This window comes from Tachypleus tridentatus, chromosome 12 (assembly GCF_004210375.1).
Source record: "Tachypleus tridentatus isolate NWPU-2018 chromosome 12, ASM421037v1, whole genome shotgun sequence".
NCBI classification, from domain to species: domain Eukaryota; kingdom Metazoa; phylum Arthropoda; class Merostomata; order Xiphosura; family Limulidae; genus Tachypleus; species Tachypleus tridentatus.
Genome location: NC_134836.1, coordinates 63,132,287 through 63,151,026, shown reverse-complemented (window position 1 = coordinate 63,151,026; position 18,740 = coordinate 63,132,287).

Here is an 18,740-nt window from a genome sequence, read left to right as displayed (position 1 = left end):
TTTAAATCATTGTTTGTTTCATTGTTAACAGTAACCGTATATATATATACACACACACTTATCTTTACTGCAATAATATTTAGAATCACATTATTCGTTATAAAAATCTTCACAAAACTCCACATGTATCTGTAACAAATGTTAGTGTGCATAACGAATACTAAAGGAAACCTTTGAAATTTGGTGTTACCTACACCACCTCTCTGTCAGTGTGGTTTACCTACACCACCTCTCTGTCAGTGTGGTTTACCTACACCCTCTCTCTGTCAGTGTGGTTTACCTACACCATCTCTCTGTCAGTGTGGTTTACCTACACCACCTCTCTGTCAGTGTGGTTTACCTACACCACCTCTCTGTCAGTGTGGTTTACCTACACCATCTCGCTGTCAGTGTGGTTTACCTACACCACCTCTCTGTCAGTGTGGTTTAACTACACCATCTCTCTGTCAGTGTGGTTTAACTACACCATCTCTCTGTCAGTGTGGTTTACCTACACCACCTCTCTGTCAGTGTGGTTTACCTACACCACCTCTCTGTCAGTGTGGTTTACCTACACCACCTCTCTGTCAGTGTGGTTTACCTACACCACCTCTCTGTCAGTGTGGTTTACCTACACCATCTCTCTGTCAGTGTGGTTTACCTACACCATCTCTCTGTCCTCTCTGTCAGTGTGGTTTACCTACACCACCTCTCTGTCAGTGTGGTTTACCTACACCACCTCTCTGTCAGTGTGGTTTACCTACACCACCTCTCTGTCAGTGTGGTTTACCTACACCACCTCTCTGTCAGTGTGGTTTACCTACACCATCTCTCTGTCAGTGTGGTTTACCTACACCACCTCTCTGTCAGTGTGGTTTACCTACACCATATCTCTGTCAGTGTGGTTTACCTACACCATCTCGCTGTCAGTGTGGTTTACCTACACCATCTCGCTGTCAGTGTGGTTTAACTACACCATCTCGCTGTCAGTGTGGTTTAACCTACACCATCTCTCTGTCAGTGTGGTTTACCTACACCACCTCTCTGTCAGTGTGGTTTACCTACACCATCTCGCTGTCAGTGTGGTTTACCTACACCATCTCTCTGTCAGTGTGGTTTACCTACATCACCTCTTTGTCAGTGTGGTTTACTTACACCACCTCTCTGTCAGTGTGGTTTACCTACACCACCTCTCTGTCAGTGTGGTTTAACCTACACCATCTCTCTGTCAGTGTGGTTTACCTACACCACCTCTCTGTCAGTGTGGTTTACCTACATCACCTCTCTGTCAGTGTGGTTTACCTACACCACCTCTCTGTCAGTGTGGTTTACCTACACCATCTCTCTGTCAGTGTGGTTTACCTACACCACCTCTCTGTCAGTGTGGTTTACCTACACCATCTCTCTGTCAGTGTGGTTTACCTACACCACCTCTCTGTCAGTGTGGTTTACCTACACCATCTCGCTGTCAGTGAGGTTTAACTACACCATCTCTCTGTCAGTGTGGTTTACCTACACCACCTCTCTGTCAGTGTGGTTTACCTACACCATCTCGCTGTCAGTGTGGTTTACCTACACCATCTCTCTGTCAGTGTGGTTTACCTACATCACCTCTCTGTCAGTGTGGTTTACCTACACCACCTCTCTGTCAGTGTGGTTTACCTCTGTCAGTGTGGTTTACCACACCATCTCTCTGTCAGTGTGGTTTACACCACCTCTCTCTGTCAGTGTGGTTTACCTACACCACCTCTCTGTCAGTGTGGTTTACCTACACCATATCTCTGTCAGTGTGGTTTACCTACACCATCTCTGTCACCTACACCACCTCTCTGTCAGTGTGGTTTACCTACACCACCTCTCTCTGTCAGTGTGGTTTACCTACACCATCTCTGTCAGTGTGGTTTACCTACACCACACACCATCTCTGTCAGTGTGGTTTACCTACACCATCTCGCTGTCAGTGTGGTTTACCTACACCATCTCTCTGCTGTCAGTGTGGTTTACCACCACCATCTCTCTGTCAGTGTGGTTTACCTACACCATCTCCTCTCTGTCAGTCAGTGTGGTTTACCTACACCATCTCTCTGTCAGTGTGGTTTACCTACACCACCTCTCTGTCAGTGTGGTTTACCTACACCATCTCTCTGTCAGTGTGGTTTACCTACACCACCTCTCTGTCAGTGTGGTTTACCTACACCATCTCGCTGTCAGTGTGGTTTACCTACACCATCTCGCTGTCAGTGTGGTTTACCTTCACCATCTCTCTGTCAGTGTGGTTTACCTACACCATCTCGCTGTCAGTGTGGTTTACCTACACCATCTCGCTGTCAGTGTGGTTTACCTTCACCATCTCTCTGTCAGTGTGGTTTACCTACACCACCTCTCTGTCAGTGTGGTTTACCTACACCATCTCTCTGTCAGTGTGGTTTACCTACACCACCTCTCTGTCAGTGTGGTTTACCTACACCACCTCTCTGTCAGTGTGGTTTACCTACACCATCTCTCTGTCAGTGTGGTTTACCTACACCACCTCTTTTTACCTCAGTGTGGTTTACCTCTCTCTGTCACCATCTCTCTGTCAGTGTGGTTTACCTACACCACCTCTCTGTCAGTGTGGTTTACCTACTACACCATCTCGCTGTCAGTGTGGTTTACCTACACCATCTCTCTGTCAGTGTGGTTTACCTACACCACCTCTCTGTCAGTGTGGTTTACCTACACCATCTCTCTGTCAGTGTGGTTTACCTACACCACCTCTCTGTCAGTGTGGTTTACCTACACCATCTCGCTGCACGAAGACACTTCTTTCAAACAACAAACAAACTACAAAATATTATTGAAACAGTTATTTATTTGTTATTTACGATGAAAAGCTATAAAAATGTCTGAAACACACATGAGGCAGGTGGTAGCAGTGCCAATATTATTTCAGTTGCTACTGGATAGTTACAGATATTAAAATGGCTGTAATACATATTATAGTTGCAGATATACATTACTCTATGTAAATTCTTCTCTGTGATATCGTGCAGGTGGGTATAAAGAAAGTGTCATCCCTACATTCTGGTATATTTAACTTTCCTAGATATATTTGCTCTTTATCCTAGGATTTTGAAATCTTGCGGTGTTATAAGTTTGTCTGTTCTGTAATAACAACCATACTTCATTTTGTGTCTTATTGTCACGTTTTATTTACAGGCAAACGTGAAGATTACGAAAAAAATATCGCTATACTTGTACTTCAGGTCATTTACCATAATTATCACCACTTCTCATTTCTTAATTTTTTATAAGCTTCAAATAAATTGAGAGTTAAATTGTTGAAATTTAAAAATAAAACAGTAATTTTGATTTCTTATCTGAGAGCATGAATATCCGAAACTGTTGATGGAAGTCACACAAAATAGTTCATTTTCTGGCTGGAGAGTTTGATCTGAATTTTATGACAAAGAGCATTTCATGCAAATTGTTTCTTAGAGATATTTAACTGTAGGTATGAAAACAAGGTTTATGAAATACAAAGCTGTTTAAACCTAAATTTCACTTTATATTCCTTCAATTGTTGTCCCTAGAACAATAACTTTTAAATTTGGTGTTCGCGCAAAGCCTTACGAGGGATATCTGTGATGACCGTCCCTAATTTAGCAGTGATAAAGTAAAGTCAATACTACCCATCCATAACTCTTTTACCAACTAACAGTTGGATTGACCGTTACATTGTAATTACCCTATGGCCGAAAGGGCGAGCATGTTTGGTGACAAAGATGCTTGTCAGAAACTCACAAATTGCTAATAAAATTTCCTAACCATCAGGCCGTAGACATCTTGTTTTATTCTTAGGGGTGACAAACACACACACACACCAGTATTAACGTACCATGAATCCTCTCTTTCATATTTAGAAGACCCTTTATAATAATCATTGTTTTTCTCAACGACCAACTGAAGTGGGATAAATACACGTTTCATTAAACTTTCTGTTTATAACTTTCCATCTACCAACAGAAAGTTTATGATCTCTTTTGTTAACTAGCAACAGAAATATTTTTGTACTTCCTCTCAGGTGTGAGTCCTGAGGATATAAGGCAAATATTTTATATGATGACGTACGTATGTACGGAAGATGTAAGAAACGTATCTTATTTTCATGATATACCTACGTCTTGATGAAAACAGAACTTCCACTTATTTGTTGGTGACTCAGTGGTAAAAGTGCGCAAGTTTAGGACGCTAAAATTCAGGTTTCGGTACTTTGAAGGGAAAACAAAGATAGTTCATTGAGTAGCTTTGTGGTTAACAAGAACAGGAATCAAAATGTTCAAACTTCATCAAATGTTCTTAACTGGTTCTAAAGGCAAGTCGTTCTCAACTCTCTACTCACTTTGGCATAACCTTATCACTGACTTAGTCATCTCGGGTTTACTCTTAATCTAAGAGATGTTGTTACTGTTGTTTGATGCTAGGTTCATGAACAATGTCACGTGATCAGACAAACCGGACGAGAACAGGATTCAACATAAATGTTCCTGGAAACGTTTGTATATCCATATTTCTTATTATCTATATTATAATAGAAACGTTTTGTTAGCAGCGTTTGTATATCCACATTTCTTATTGTCTATATTATTATAGAAACGTTTTGTTAGCAGCGTTTGTATATCCACATTTCTTATTGTCTATATTATTATAGAAACGTTTTGTTAGCAGCGTTTGTATATCCACATTTCTTATTGTCTATATTATTATAGAAACGTTTTGTTAGCAGCGTTTGTATATCCACATTTCTTGTCCATATTATTATAGAAACATTTTGTTAGCAGCGTTTGTATATCAACATTTCTTATTGTCTATATTATATAGATAATACGTGACAGTCTCTGTTCATCAAGGAATTACAAAACTTGTAAAGTGTTTAATTAAAGACGAAATGTTGTGGTTTCTGATTCGTTTATTACCAGGAAAATGATAAAGTAAGTTGCTTTGAAAATCAATGTGTATAGGATCCATTCAAAGTTACTTAGAACATCAATGTGTATAGGATCCATTCAAAGTTACTTAGAACATCAATGTGTATAGGATCCACTCAAAGTTAGTTAGAACATCAATGTGTATAGGATCCATTCAAAGTTCCTTAGAACATCAATGTGTATAGGATCCATTCAAAGTTCCTTAGAACATCAATGTGTATAGGATCCATTCAAAGTTACTTAGAACATCAATGTGTATAGATTCCATTCAAAGTTACTTAGAACATCAATGTGTATAGGATCCATTCAAAGTTCCTTAGAACATCAATGTGTATAGGATCCATTCAAAGTTCCTTAGAACATTAATGTGTATAGGATCCATTTAAAGTTCCTTAGAACATCAATGTGTATAGGATCCATTCAAAGTTCCTTAGAACATCAATGTGTATAGGATCCATTCAAAGTTACTTAGAACATCAATGTGTATAGGATCCATTTAAAGTTACTTAGAACATCAATGTGTATAGGATCCATTCAAATTTGCTTATAACATCAATGTGTATAGAATCCATTCAAATTTGCTTAGAACATCAATGTGTATAGGATCCATTCAAAGTTACTTAGAACATCAATGTGTATAGGATCCATTCAAAGTTACTTAGAACATCAATGTGTATAGGATCCATTCAAAGTTCCTTAGAAAATCAATGTGTATAGGATCCATTAAAAGTTACTTAGAACATCAATGTGTATAGGATCCATTCAAAGTTTCTTAGAACATCAATGTGTATAGGATCCATTCAAAGTTCCTTAGAACATCAATGTGTATAGGATCCATTCAAAGTTGCTTAGAACATCAATGTGTATAGGATCCATTCAAAGTTGCTTAGAACATCAATGTGTATAGGATCCATTTAAAGTTACTTAGAACATCAATGTGTATAGGGATCCATTTAAAGTTACTTAGAACATCAATGTGTATAGGATCCATTCAAAGTTCCTTAGAACATCAATGTGTATAGGATCCATTCAAAGTTCCTTAGAACATCAATGTGTACAGGATCCATTCAAAGTTCCTTAGAACATCAATGTGTATCGGATCCATTCAACGTTACTTAGAACATCAATGTGTATAGATTCCATTCAAAGTTAGTTAGAACATCAATGTGTATAGGATCCATTCAAAGTTCCTTAGAACATCAATGTGTATAGGATCCATTCAAAGTTCCTTAGAACATCAATGTGTATAGGATCGATTCAAAGTTCCTTAGAACATCAATGTGTATAGGATCCATTCAAAGTTACTTAGAACATCAATGTGTATAGGATCTATTCAAAGTTCCTCAGAACATCAATGTGTATAGGATCCATTCAAAGTTCCTTAGAACATCAATGTGTATAGGATCCATTCAAAGTTACTTAGAACATCAATGTGTATAGGATCCATTCAAAGTTACTTAGAACATCAATGTGTATAGGATCCATTCAAAGTTCCTTAGAACATCAATGTGTATAGGATCCATTCAAAGTTCATTAGAACATCAATGTGTATAGGATCCATTTAAAGTTCCTTAGAACATCAATGTGTATAGGATCCATTCAAAGTTCCTTAGAACATCAATGTGTATAGGATCCATTCAAAGTTACTTAGAACATCAATGTGTATAGGATCCATTCAAAGTTACTTAGAACATCAATGTGTATAGGATCCATTCAAATTTGCTTAGAACATCAATGTGTATAGGATCCATTCAAATTTGCTTAGAACATCAATGTGTATAGGATCCATTCAAAGTTACTTAGAACATCAATGTGTATAGGATCCATTCAAAGTTACTTAGAACATCAATGTGTATATGATCCATTCAAAGTTCCTTAGAACATCAATGTGTATAGGATCCATTCAAAGTTACTTAGAACATGAATGTGTATAGGATCCATTCAAAGTTGCTTAGAACATCAATGTGTATAGGATCCATTCAAAGTTCCTTAGAACATCAATGTGTATAGGATCCATTCAAAGTTGCTTAGAACATCAATGTGTATAGGATCCATTCAAAGTTGCTTAGAACATCAATGTGTATAGGATCCATTTAAAGTTAATTAGAACATCAATGTGTATAGGATCCATTTAAAGTTACTTAGAACATCAATGTGTATGGGATCCATTCAAAGTTCCTTAGAACATCAATGTGTATAGGATCCATTCAAAGTTCCTTAGAACATCAATGTGTATAGGATCCATTCAAAGTTCCTTAGAACATCAATGTGTATCGGATCCATTCAACGTTACTTAGAACATCAATGTGTATAGATTCCATTCAAAGTTACTTAGAACATCAATGTGTATAGGATCCATTCAAAGTTCCTTAGAACATCAATGTGTATAGGATCCATTCAAAGTTCCTTAGAACATCAATGTGTATAGGATCGATTCAAAGTTCCTTAGAACATCAATGTGTATAGGATCCATTAAAGTTACTTAGAACATCAATGTGTATGGGATCTATTCAAAGTTCCTCAGAACATCAATGTGTATAGGATCCATTCAAAGTTCCTTAGAACATCAATGTGTATAGGATCCATTCAAAGTTACTTAGAACATCAATGTGTATGGGATCCATTCAAAGTTCCTTAGAACATCAATGTGTATAGGATCCATTCAAAGTTGCTTAGAACATCAATGTGTATAGGATCCATTCAAAGTTGCTTAGAACATCAATGTGTATAGGATCCATTTAAAGTTACTTAGAACATCAATGTGTATAGGATCCATTTAAAGTTACTTAGAACATCAATGTGTATAGGATCCATTCAAAGTTCCTTAGAACATCAATGTGTATAGGATCCATTCAAAGTTCCTTAGAACATCAATGTGTATAGGATCCATTCAAAGTTCCTTAGAACATCAATGTGTATCGGATCCATTCAACGTTACTTAGAACATCAATGTGTATAGATTCCATTCAAAGTTAGTTAGAACATCAATGTGTATAGGATCCATTCAAAGTTCCTTAGAACATCAATGTGTATAGGATCCATTCAAAGTTCCTTAGAACATCAATGTGTATAGGATCGATTCAAAGTTCCTTAGAACATCAATGTGTATAGGATCCATTCAAAGTTACTTAGAACATGAATGTGTATAGGATCTATTCAAAGTTCCTCAGAACATCAATGTGTATAGGATCCATTCAAAGTTCCTTAGAACATCAATGGGTATAGGATCCATTCAAAGTTACTTAGAACATCAATGTGTATAGGATCCATTCAAAGTTACTTAGAACATCAATGTGTATAGGATCCATTCAAAGTTCCTTAGAACATCAATGTGTATAGGATCCATTCAAAGTTCCTTAGAACATCAATGTGTATAGGATCCATTTAAAGTTCCTTAGAACATCAATGTGTATAGGATCCATTCAAAGTTCCTTAGAACATCAATGTGTATAGGATCCATTCAAAGTTACTTGGAACATCAATGTGTATAGGATCCATTCAAAGTTACTTAGAACATCAATGTGTATAGGATCCATTCAAATTTGCTTAGAACATCAATGTGTATAGGATCCATTCAAAGTTACTTAGAACATCAATGTGTATAGGATCCATTCAAAGTTACTTAGAACATCAATGTGTATAGGATCCATTCAAAGTTCCTTAGAACATCAATGTGTATAGGATCCATTCAAAGTTACTTAGAACATGAATGTGTATAGGATCCATTCAAAGTTGCTTAGAACATCAATGTGTATAGGATCCATTCAAAGTTCCTTAGAACATCAATGTGTATAGGATCCATTCAAAGTTGCTTAGAACATCAATGTGTATGGGATCCATTCAAAGTTGCTTAGAACATCAATGTGTATAGGATCCATTTAAAGTTACTTAGAACATCAATCTGTATAGGATCCATTTAAAGTTACTTAGAACATCAATGTGTATAGGATCCATTCAAAGTTCCTTAGAACATCAATGTGTATAGGATCCATTCAAAGTTCCTTAGAACATCAATGTGTATAGGATCCATTCAAAGTTCCTTAGAACATCAATGTGTATCGGATCCATTCAACGTTACTTAGAACATCAATGTGTATAGATTCCATTCAAAGTTCCTTAGAACATCAATGTGTATAGGATCCATTCAAAGTTCCTTAGAACATCAATGTGTACAGGATCGATTCAAAGTTCCTTAGAACATCAATGTGTATAGGATCCATTCAAAGTTACTTAGAACATCAATGTGTATAGGATCTATTCAAAGTTCCTCAGAACATCAATGTGTATAGGATCCATTCAAAGTTCCTTAAAACATCAATGTGTATAGGATCCATTCAAAGTTACTTAGAACATCAATGTGTATAGGATCCATTCAAAGTTACTTAGAACATCAATGTGTATAGGATCCATTCAAAGTTACTTAGAACATCAATGTGTATAGGATCCATTCAAAGTTACTTAGAACATCAATGTGTATAGGATCCATTCAAAGTTCCTTAGAACATCAATGTGTATAGGATCCATTCAAAGTTACTTAGAACATGAATGTGTATAGGATCCATTCAAAGTTGCTTAGAACATCAATGTGTATAGGATCCATTCAAAGTTCCTTAGAACATCAATGTGTATAGGATCCATTCAAAGTTGCTTAGAACATCAATGTGTATAGGATCCATTCAAAGTTGCTTAGAACATCAATGTGTATAGGATCCATTTAAAGTTAATTAGAACATCAATGTGTATAGGATCCATTTAAAGTTACTTAGAACATCAATGTGTATAGGATCCATTCATAGTTCCTTAGAACATCAATGTGTATAGGATCCATTCAAAGTTCCTTAGAACATCAATGTGTATAGGATCCATTCAAAGTTCCTTAGAACATCAATGTATCGGATCCATTCAACGTTACTTAGAACATCAATGTGTATAGATTCCATTCAAAGTTACTTAGAACATCAATGTGTATAGGATCCATTCAAAGTTCCTTAGAACATCAATGTGTATAGGATCCATTCAAAGTTCCTTAGAACATCAATGTGTATAGGATCGATTCAAAGTTCCTTAGAACATCAATGTGTATAGGATCCATTCAAAGTTACTTAGAACATCAATGTGTATAGGATCTATTCAAAGTTCCTCAGAACATCAATGTGTATAGGATCCATTCAAAGTTCCTTAGAACATCAATGTGTATAGGATCCATTCAAATTTGCTTAGAACATCAATGTGTATAGGATCCATTCAAATTTGCTTAGAACATCAATGTGTATAGGATCCATTCAAAGTTACTTAGAACATCAATGTGTATAGGATCCATTCAAAGTTCCTTAGAACATCAATGTGTATAGGATCCATTCAAAGTTACTTAGAACATCAATGTGTATAGGATCCATTCAAAGTTGCTTAGAACATCAATGTGTATAGGATCCATTCAAAGTTCCTTAGAACATCAATGTGTATAGGATCCATTCAAAGTTGCTTAGAACATCAATGTGTATAGGATCCATTCAAAGTTGCTTAGAACATCAATGTGTATGGGATCCATTTAAAGTTACTTAGAACATCAATGTGTATAGGATCCATTTAAAGTTACTTAGAACATCAATGTGTATAGGATCCATTCAAAGTTCCTTAGAACATCAATGTGTATAGGATCCATTCAAAGTTCCTTAGAACATCAATGTGTATAGGATCCATTCAAAGTTCCTTAGAACATCAATGTGTATCGGATCCATTCAACGTTACTTAGAACATCAATGTGTATAGATTCCATTCAAAGTTAGTTAGAACATCAATGTGTATAGGGATCCATTCAAAGTTCCTTAGAACATCAATGTGTATAGGATCCATTCAAAGTTCCTTAGAACATCAATGTGTATAGGATCTATTCAAAGTTCCTCAGAACATCAGTGTGTATAGGATCCATTCAAAGTTCCTTAGAACATCAATGTGTATAGGATCCATTCAAAGTTGCTTAGAACATCAATGTGTATAGGATCCATTCAAATTTGCTTAGAACATCAATGTGTATGGGATCCATTCAAAGTTACTTAGAACATCAATGTGTATAGGGATCCATTCAAAGTTCCTTAGAACATCAATGTGTATAGGATCCATTCAAAGTTACTTAGAACATCAATGTGTATAGGATCCATTCAAAGTTGCTTAGAACATCAATGTGTTTAGGATCCATTCAAAGTTCCTTAGAACATCAATGTGTATAGGATCCATTCAAAGTTGCTTAGAACATCAATGTGTATAGGATCCATTCAAAGTTGCTTAGAACATCAATGTGTATAGGATCCATTTAAAGTTACTTAGAACATCAATGTGTATAGGATCCATTCAAAGTTCCTTAGAACATCAATGTGTATAGGATCCATTCAAAGTTCCTTAGAACATCAATGTGTATAGGATCCATTCAAAGTTCCTTAGAACATCAATGTGTATCGGATCCATTCAACGTTACTTAGAACATCAATGTGTATAGATTCCATTCAAAGTTAGTTAGAACATCAATGTGTATAGGATCCATTCAAAGTTCCTTAGAACATTAATGTGTATAGGATCGATTCAAAGTTCCTTAGAACATCAATGTGTATAGGATCCATTCAAAGTTACTTAGAACATCAATGTGTATAGGATCTATTCAAAGTTCCTCAGAACATCAATGTGTATAGGATCCATTCAAAGTTCCTTAGAACATCAATGTGTATAGGATCCATTCAAAGTTACTTAGAACATGAATGTGTATAGGATCCATTCAAAGTTGCTTAGAACATCAATGTGTATAGGATCCATTCAAAGTTCCTTAGAACATCAATGTGTATAGGATCCATTCAAAGTTGCTTAGAACATCAATGTGTATAGGATCCATTCAAAGTTGCTTAGAACATCAATGTGTATATGATCCATTTAAAGTTACTTAGAACATCAATGTGTATAGGATCCATTTAAAGTTACTTAGAACATCAATGTGTATAGGATCCATTCAAAGTTCCTTAGAACATCAATGTGTATAGGATCCATTCAAAGTTCCTTAGAACATCAATGTGTATAGGATCCATTCAACGTTACTTAGAACATCAATGTGTATAGATTCCATTCAAAGTTACTTAGAACATCAATGTGTATAGGATCCATTCAAAGTTCCTTAGAACATCAATTTGTATAGGATCCATTCAAAGTTCCTTAGAACATCAATGTGTATAGGATCGATTCAAAGTTCCTTAGAACATCAATGTGTATAGGATCCATTCAAAGTTCCTTAGAACATCAATGTGTATAGGATCTATTCAAAGTTCCTCAGAACATCAATGTGTATAGGATCCATTCAAAGTTCTTTAGAACATCAATGTGTATAGGATCCATTCAAAGTTACTTAGAACATCAATGTGTATAGGATCCATTCAAAGTTACTTAGAACATCAATGTGTATAGGATCCATTCAAAGTTACCTAGAACATCAATGTGTATAGGATCCATTCAAAGTTACTTTGAACATTAATGTGTATAGGATCCATTCAAAGTTCCTTAGAACATCAATGTGTATAGGATCCATTCAAAGTTACTTAGAACATCAATGTGTATAGGATCCATTCAAAGTTGCTTAGAACATCAATGTGTATAGGATCCATTCAAAGTTACTTAGAACATCAATATGTATAGGATCCATTCAAAGTTACTTAGAACATCAATGTGTATAGGATCCATTCAAAGTTACTTAGAACATCAATATGTATAGGATCCATTCAAAGTTACTTAGAACATCAATGTGTATAGGATCCATTAAACGTGCTTGATGGAAAACCCATCCCTTTCCAACACTATCAATCATTCGATCACATTCACCAATAATTTGATTGGAGACTATCGTACGTGAAGTTAATGACAACTAATCCTGCTCAAAGTGGAAGATTTGATCTTCATTTTACGTGTGTGTTATTTATGGTCTCCTTCACTAGAGTCCTCTGGTGGGTCAATGGTAAGTCTACAGATATAGAATTCGGGTTCCCGCGTAGAACTGATGACTGTTAACCCAATATTAAAAGCAAACAAACAAACTAATAAAAAACATAGAAAATCTTTACTCGTATCTAGTTGAGAATAAAACAGCGGCTACTCTAGCCACAATGACGTCGTTGGATGAGGTCTGTCAGGTATTATTCTATTAATTATCTTGTTTCACACCAAATGTTCAAGGTCAGATATCATAAGTTGTAATGAAATTTAAAGAAATCACAAAACTGTCAGTAGAGGTTAAAGTTGTTTTTAATATTTGATTTTTTATCTGAATTCTTTTACTGAAAAGTGTACACTTAACAAATTATTTAAGCATTTCTTTAAAATATTGTAACACTCTTTTTACTATTTCTTTTAAATTTTCTAAAACTATGTAAAATATTATTTTCGTAATATCAATTTATTTCACGGCCTGGTGGTCAAAGCGCTCGATTTACAATCTGCGAATCGTGGGTTGCAATCCATAACCGAACACTCTTGACTTTTCGTCGGGAGAGTCACCATAATGTGACGGTTAATTCCACGGATCTTTAACAGTGGACGATATTTAATAACCGTTTACTCTCATCTATCACTGCTAAATTCGGGACTTGGCTGTTTGTAAGTTCTTACAATAAACTGATAGGTTTGGAACACCATCTGTGTCCTATAGAGATAAGCTAACCCTGATTATCGAAATACAAATGGGATCATATAATACTAATCATGGAATAAAGGTCTGCTTGTTTCAATAGAAGTGAATCGCAACTAACTAATACCAGGGATGTTTAGTGTAACCACCAACTAATTGCTAACACCAGAAATCTCAACTATAACCATCAGCTAACTGTTCTGTTCATACCACCTTGTAGTTGTTGTTATAATCTAAAAAGTAGAAAGATTGGAATGTTTATGTGCTAACGTTTGAGCAACAGCTCACTGGATTGTTATTTGATATACAGCTAATAAACAAGACAGTCCTATCAATAAACCATCTCTGTTGATGTTTAAAATGACGACTTGAGCTTATGTGTGTGTTACCCCTGTAAGATGGTTTAAACTTCTGAAAGAGAAAGTGGAAAAAAAATTATGACCAAGACTCATACTCCCACATTATGGTTTATTTCACACACGTGTCTTCCTATCAGAGAGTAAAAATAAACTTATGGTGGAGGGAAGACACATTCTAGCCATGACACTAGTCTTGATTAAATGTTAAAATTATGACGGTCTTGGGTCTTAGAAAGTGATGTAGATGTGAACATAGCCTTTAGGTTAGGATAATCATTTTTCCTTAAGATAATCTAATCTCGTCCAACACAATTTATTCATATTACTGACAAGTTTGTAAACGAACCAAACCACATACGACTCCATTATTCTTCGTTACGCTTGATATTTCCCCGAATCCACGAGTCTCCTGGATAACTACGTCACTAGCTTCTGCTCTATCGGACGATAATAAGAAATTTTAAGTCTCGAAAAACTTCCAAGTAAAAAAACTCTAGCTGTTTAATCTAAGCTATAAATATACGTAGGGTTTTACTTTATTTAATATTGAATGCTAGAAGTTATAGACGTAAAAGGCTTAATATGACGAGATATAACCAGGCACGATATAACGAAACCTTTGAAAACACACCCAGTATTTTTAATAATAATTATTGTGAGAAAATGCTTAAATCAGTTTTATTTATTGATCACGAATGGTAAGACTGGTTTTATAAGTTAAACACTTGTTTCACGAGGTAGTCCTTCTTTAAACATCGTTAAAATTCGTGATGATGAGAAACCCACTTGAAGTAACAATGTATTCTCAAGACAGATATTATGTGTATTAAAACTTTAATTAAAATAAAGGACACCATTTCGATTTTATAAGCTAATCTTCAGGTTAAGTTTCAATACCCATATCAATCGTCTTTAGACTACCTTCTTTACCATCATACAACTTTGAGTTTTCTTACAAAGGTAAACTATACATTCTTATAATCTAGGGGCAATTTTTATTTCAGTCAAGAGACCGTTTATGGCCCTTTGATAAAATTCACTAATAAATAAGGAAAGCTACAACATAGAATTCACTAATAAATAAGGAAAGCTACACGATAGAATTCAGTAATAGAAAGGAAAGCTACACGATAGAATTAACTAATAAAAAGGAAAGCTGTACAATAGAATTCACTAATAAATAAGGAAAGCTGTACGTAAAAATTCACTAATAATTATAAAAAGCTACACTTTAGAATTCACTAATAAATAAGGAAAGCTACACGATATAATTCACTAATAAATAAGGAAAGCTACACGATAGAATTCACTAATAAATAAGAAAAGTTATATGAAAGAATTCACTAATAAATAAGGAAAGCTGTACAATAGAATTCACTAATAAATAAGGAAAGCTGTACAATAGAATTCACTAATAAATAAGGAAAGCTGTACGTAAAAAATTCACTAATAATTATGAAAAGCTACACTTTAGAATTCACTAATAAATAAGGAAAGCTGTACAATAGAATTCACTAATAAATAAGGAAAGCTGTACAATAGAATTCACTAATAAATAAGAAAAGCTGTACAATAGAATTCACTAATAAATAAGGAAAGCTACACTTTAGAATTCACTAATAAATAAGGAAAGCTACACTTTAGAATTCACTAATAAATAAGGAAAGCTGTACAATAGAATTCACTAATAAATAAGGAATGCTACACGATAGAATTCACGTATAACCGTCCCTGATTCTGAACTAATTACCAGAAGAAGTGAAGAAATCCAGCCTATACCACTCGCCTCCTCCAGGGCTTGTACAGCCCATTTGAACTGAATAACACGACTGGCTGTCATTTTTGAAATGTTCTTTACAGCTTTACGTGTATAAACGTGTTCAGTAATATCCCGCCTTGAATCAAGTGCTTTTCATTTCCAAGACCGTAACATTATTATTCACTAGGCTTGTTTGTTTCAATAGAGAGAATTCTTATTTACAAGAGGAACTTTCGGTGAGAACAATTTTTAATATTTAGAATAGTTGTGAAAGAGCATCGAATCCGTTTCTTGAGTAAAATTAAGATTTTAAACTTCCGTTTTTCGTGTTACCTAATTACATCCTATTCTACACTTGTTCAATTTGAAATACTCACAATCCCTCGTTAGTTAGAATAGAATTTAGCTCTCAGATGGAGATCGCTGAATTCTAAAACAGTAACGAAGTATAGAGAGTTTTTGTCGCTAATGACAACGTAACTAAAACTTTGATATCGTTTCTTATCACTAATGACAACGTAACTAAAACTTTGATATCGTTTCTTATCACTAATGACAACGTAACTAAAAATTTGATATCGTTTCTTATCACTAATGACAAAGTAACTAAAACTTTGATATCGTTTCTTATCACTAATGATAACGTAACTAAAACTTTGATATCGTTTCTTATCACTATTGACAAAGTAACTAAAACTTTGATATCGTTTCTTATCACTATTGACAACGTAACTAAAACTTTGATATCGTTTCTTATCACTAATGACAAAGTAACTAAAACTTTGATATCGTTTCTTATCACTATTGACAACGTAACTGAAACTTTGATATCGTTTCTTATCACTAATGACAAAGTAACTAAAACTTTGATATCGTTTCTTATCACTAATGACAAGGTAACTAAAATTTGATATCGTTTCTTATCACTAATGACAAAGTAACTAAAACTTTGATATCGTTTCTTATCACTAATGACAACGTAACTAAAACTTTGATATCGTTTCTTATCACTATTGACAAAGTAACTAAAACTTTGATATCGTTTCTTATCACTAATGACAACGTAACTAAAACTTTGATATCGTTTCTTATCACTAATGACAACGTAACTAAAACTTTGATATCGTTTCTTATCACTAATGACAACGTAACTAAAACTTTGATATCGTTTCTTATCACTAATGACAACGTAACTAAAATTTGATATCGTTTCTTATCACTAATGACAAAGTAACTAAAACTTTGATATCGTTTCTTATCACTAATGATAACGTAACTAAAACTTTGATATCGTTTCTTATCACTATTGACAAAGTAACTAAAACTTTGATATCGTTTCTTATCACTATTGACAACGTAACTAAAACTTTGATATCGTTTCTTATCACTAATGACAAAGTAACTAAAACTTTGATATCGTTTCTTATCACTATTGACAACGTAACTGAAACTTTGATATCGTTTCTTATCACTAATGACAAAGTAACTAAAACTTTGATATCGTTTCTTATCACTAATGACAAGGTAACTAAAAATTTGATATCGTTTCTTATCACTAATGACAAAGTAACTAAAACTTTGATATCGTTTCTTATCACTAATGACAACGTAACTAAAACTTTGATATCGTTTCTTATCACTATTGACAAAGTAACTAAAACTTTGATATCGTTTCTTATCACTAATGACAACGTAACTAAAACTTTGATATCGTTTCTTATCACTAATGACAACGTAACTAAAACTTTGATATCGTTTCTTATCACTAATGACAACGTAACTAAAAATTTGATATCGTTTCTTATCACTAATGACAAAGTAACTAAAACTTTGATATCGTTTCTTATCACTAATGACAACGTAACTAAAACTTTGATATCGTTTCTTATCACTATTGACAAAGTAACTAAAACTTTGATATCGTTTCTTATCACTATTGACAAAGTAACTGAAACTTTGATATCGTTTCTTATCACTAATGACAAAGTAACTAAAACTTTGATATCGTTTCTTATCACTATTGACAACGTAACTGAAACTTTGATATGGTTTCTTATCACTAATGACAAAGTAACTAAAACTTTGATATCGTTTCTTATCACTAATGACAAGGTAACTAAAAATTTGATATCGTTTCTTATCACTAATGACAAAGTAACTAAAACTTTGATATCGTTTCTTATCACTAATGACAACGTAACTGAAACTTTGATATCGTTTCTTATCACTAATGACAAAGTAACTAAAACTTTGATATCGTTTCTTATCACTAATGACAACGTAACTAAAAATTTGATATCGTTTCTTATCACTAATGACAAAGTAACTAAAACTTTGATATCGTTTCTTATCACTAATGACAACGTAACTAAAACTTTGATATCGTTTCTTATCACTATTGACAAAGTAACTAAAACTTTGATATCGTTTCTTATCACTATTGACAACGTAACTGAAACTTTGATATCGTTTCTTATCACTAATGACAAAGTAACTAAAACTTTGATATCGTTTCTTATCACTATTGACAACGTAACTAAAACTGATATCGTTTCTTATCACTAATGACAAAGTAACTAAAACTTTGATATCGTTTCTTATCACAAATGACAACGTAACTAAAACTTTGATATCGTTTCTTATCACTAATGACAACGTAACTAAAACTTTGATATCGTTTCTTATCACTAATGACAACGTAACTAAAACTTTGATATCGTTTCTTATCACTAATGACAAAGTAACTAAAACTTTGATATCGTTTCTTATCACTAATGACAACGTAACTAAAACTTTGATATCGTTTCTTATCACAAATGACAACGTAACTAAAACTTTGATATCGTTTCTTATCACTAATGACAACGTAACTAAAACTTTGATATCGTTTCTTATCACTAATGACAACGTAACTAAAACTTTGATATCGTTTCTTATCACTAATGACAACGTAACTAAAACTTTGATATCGTTTCTTATCACTTATGACAACGTAACTAAATTTTTTTATAGTTTTTTAT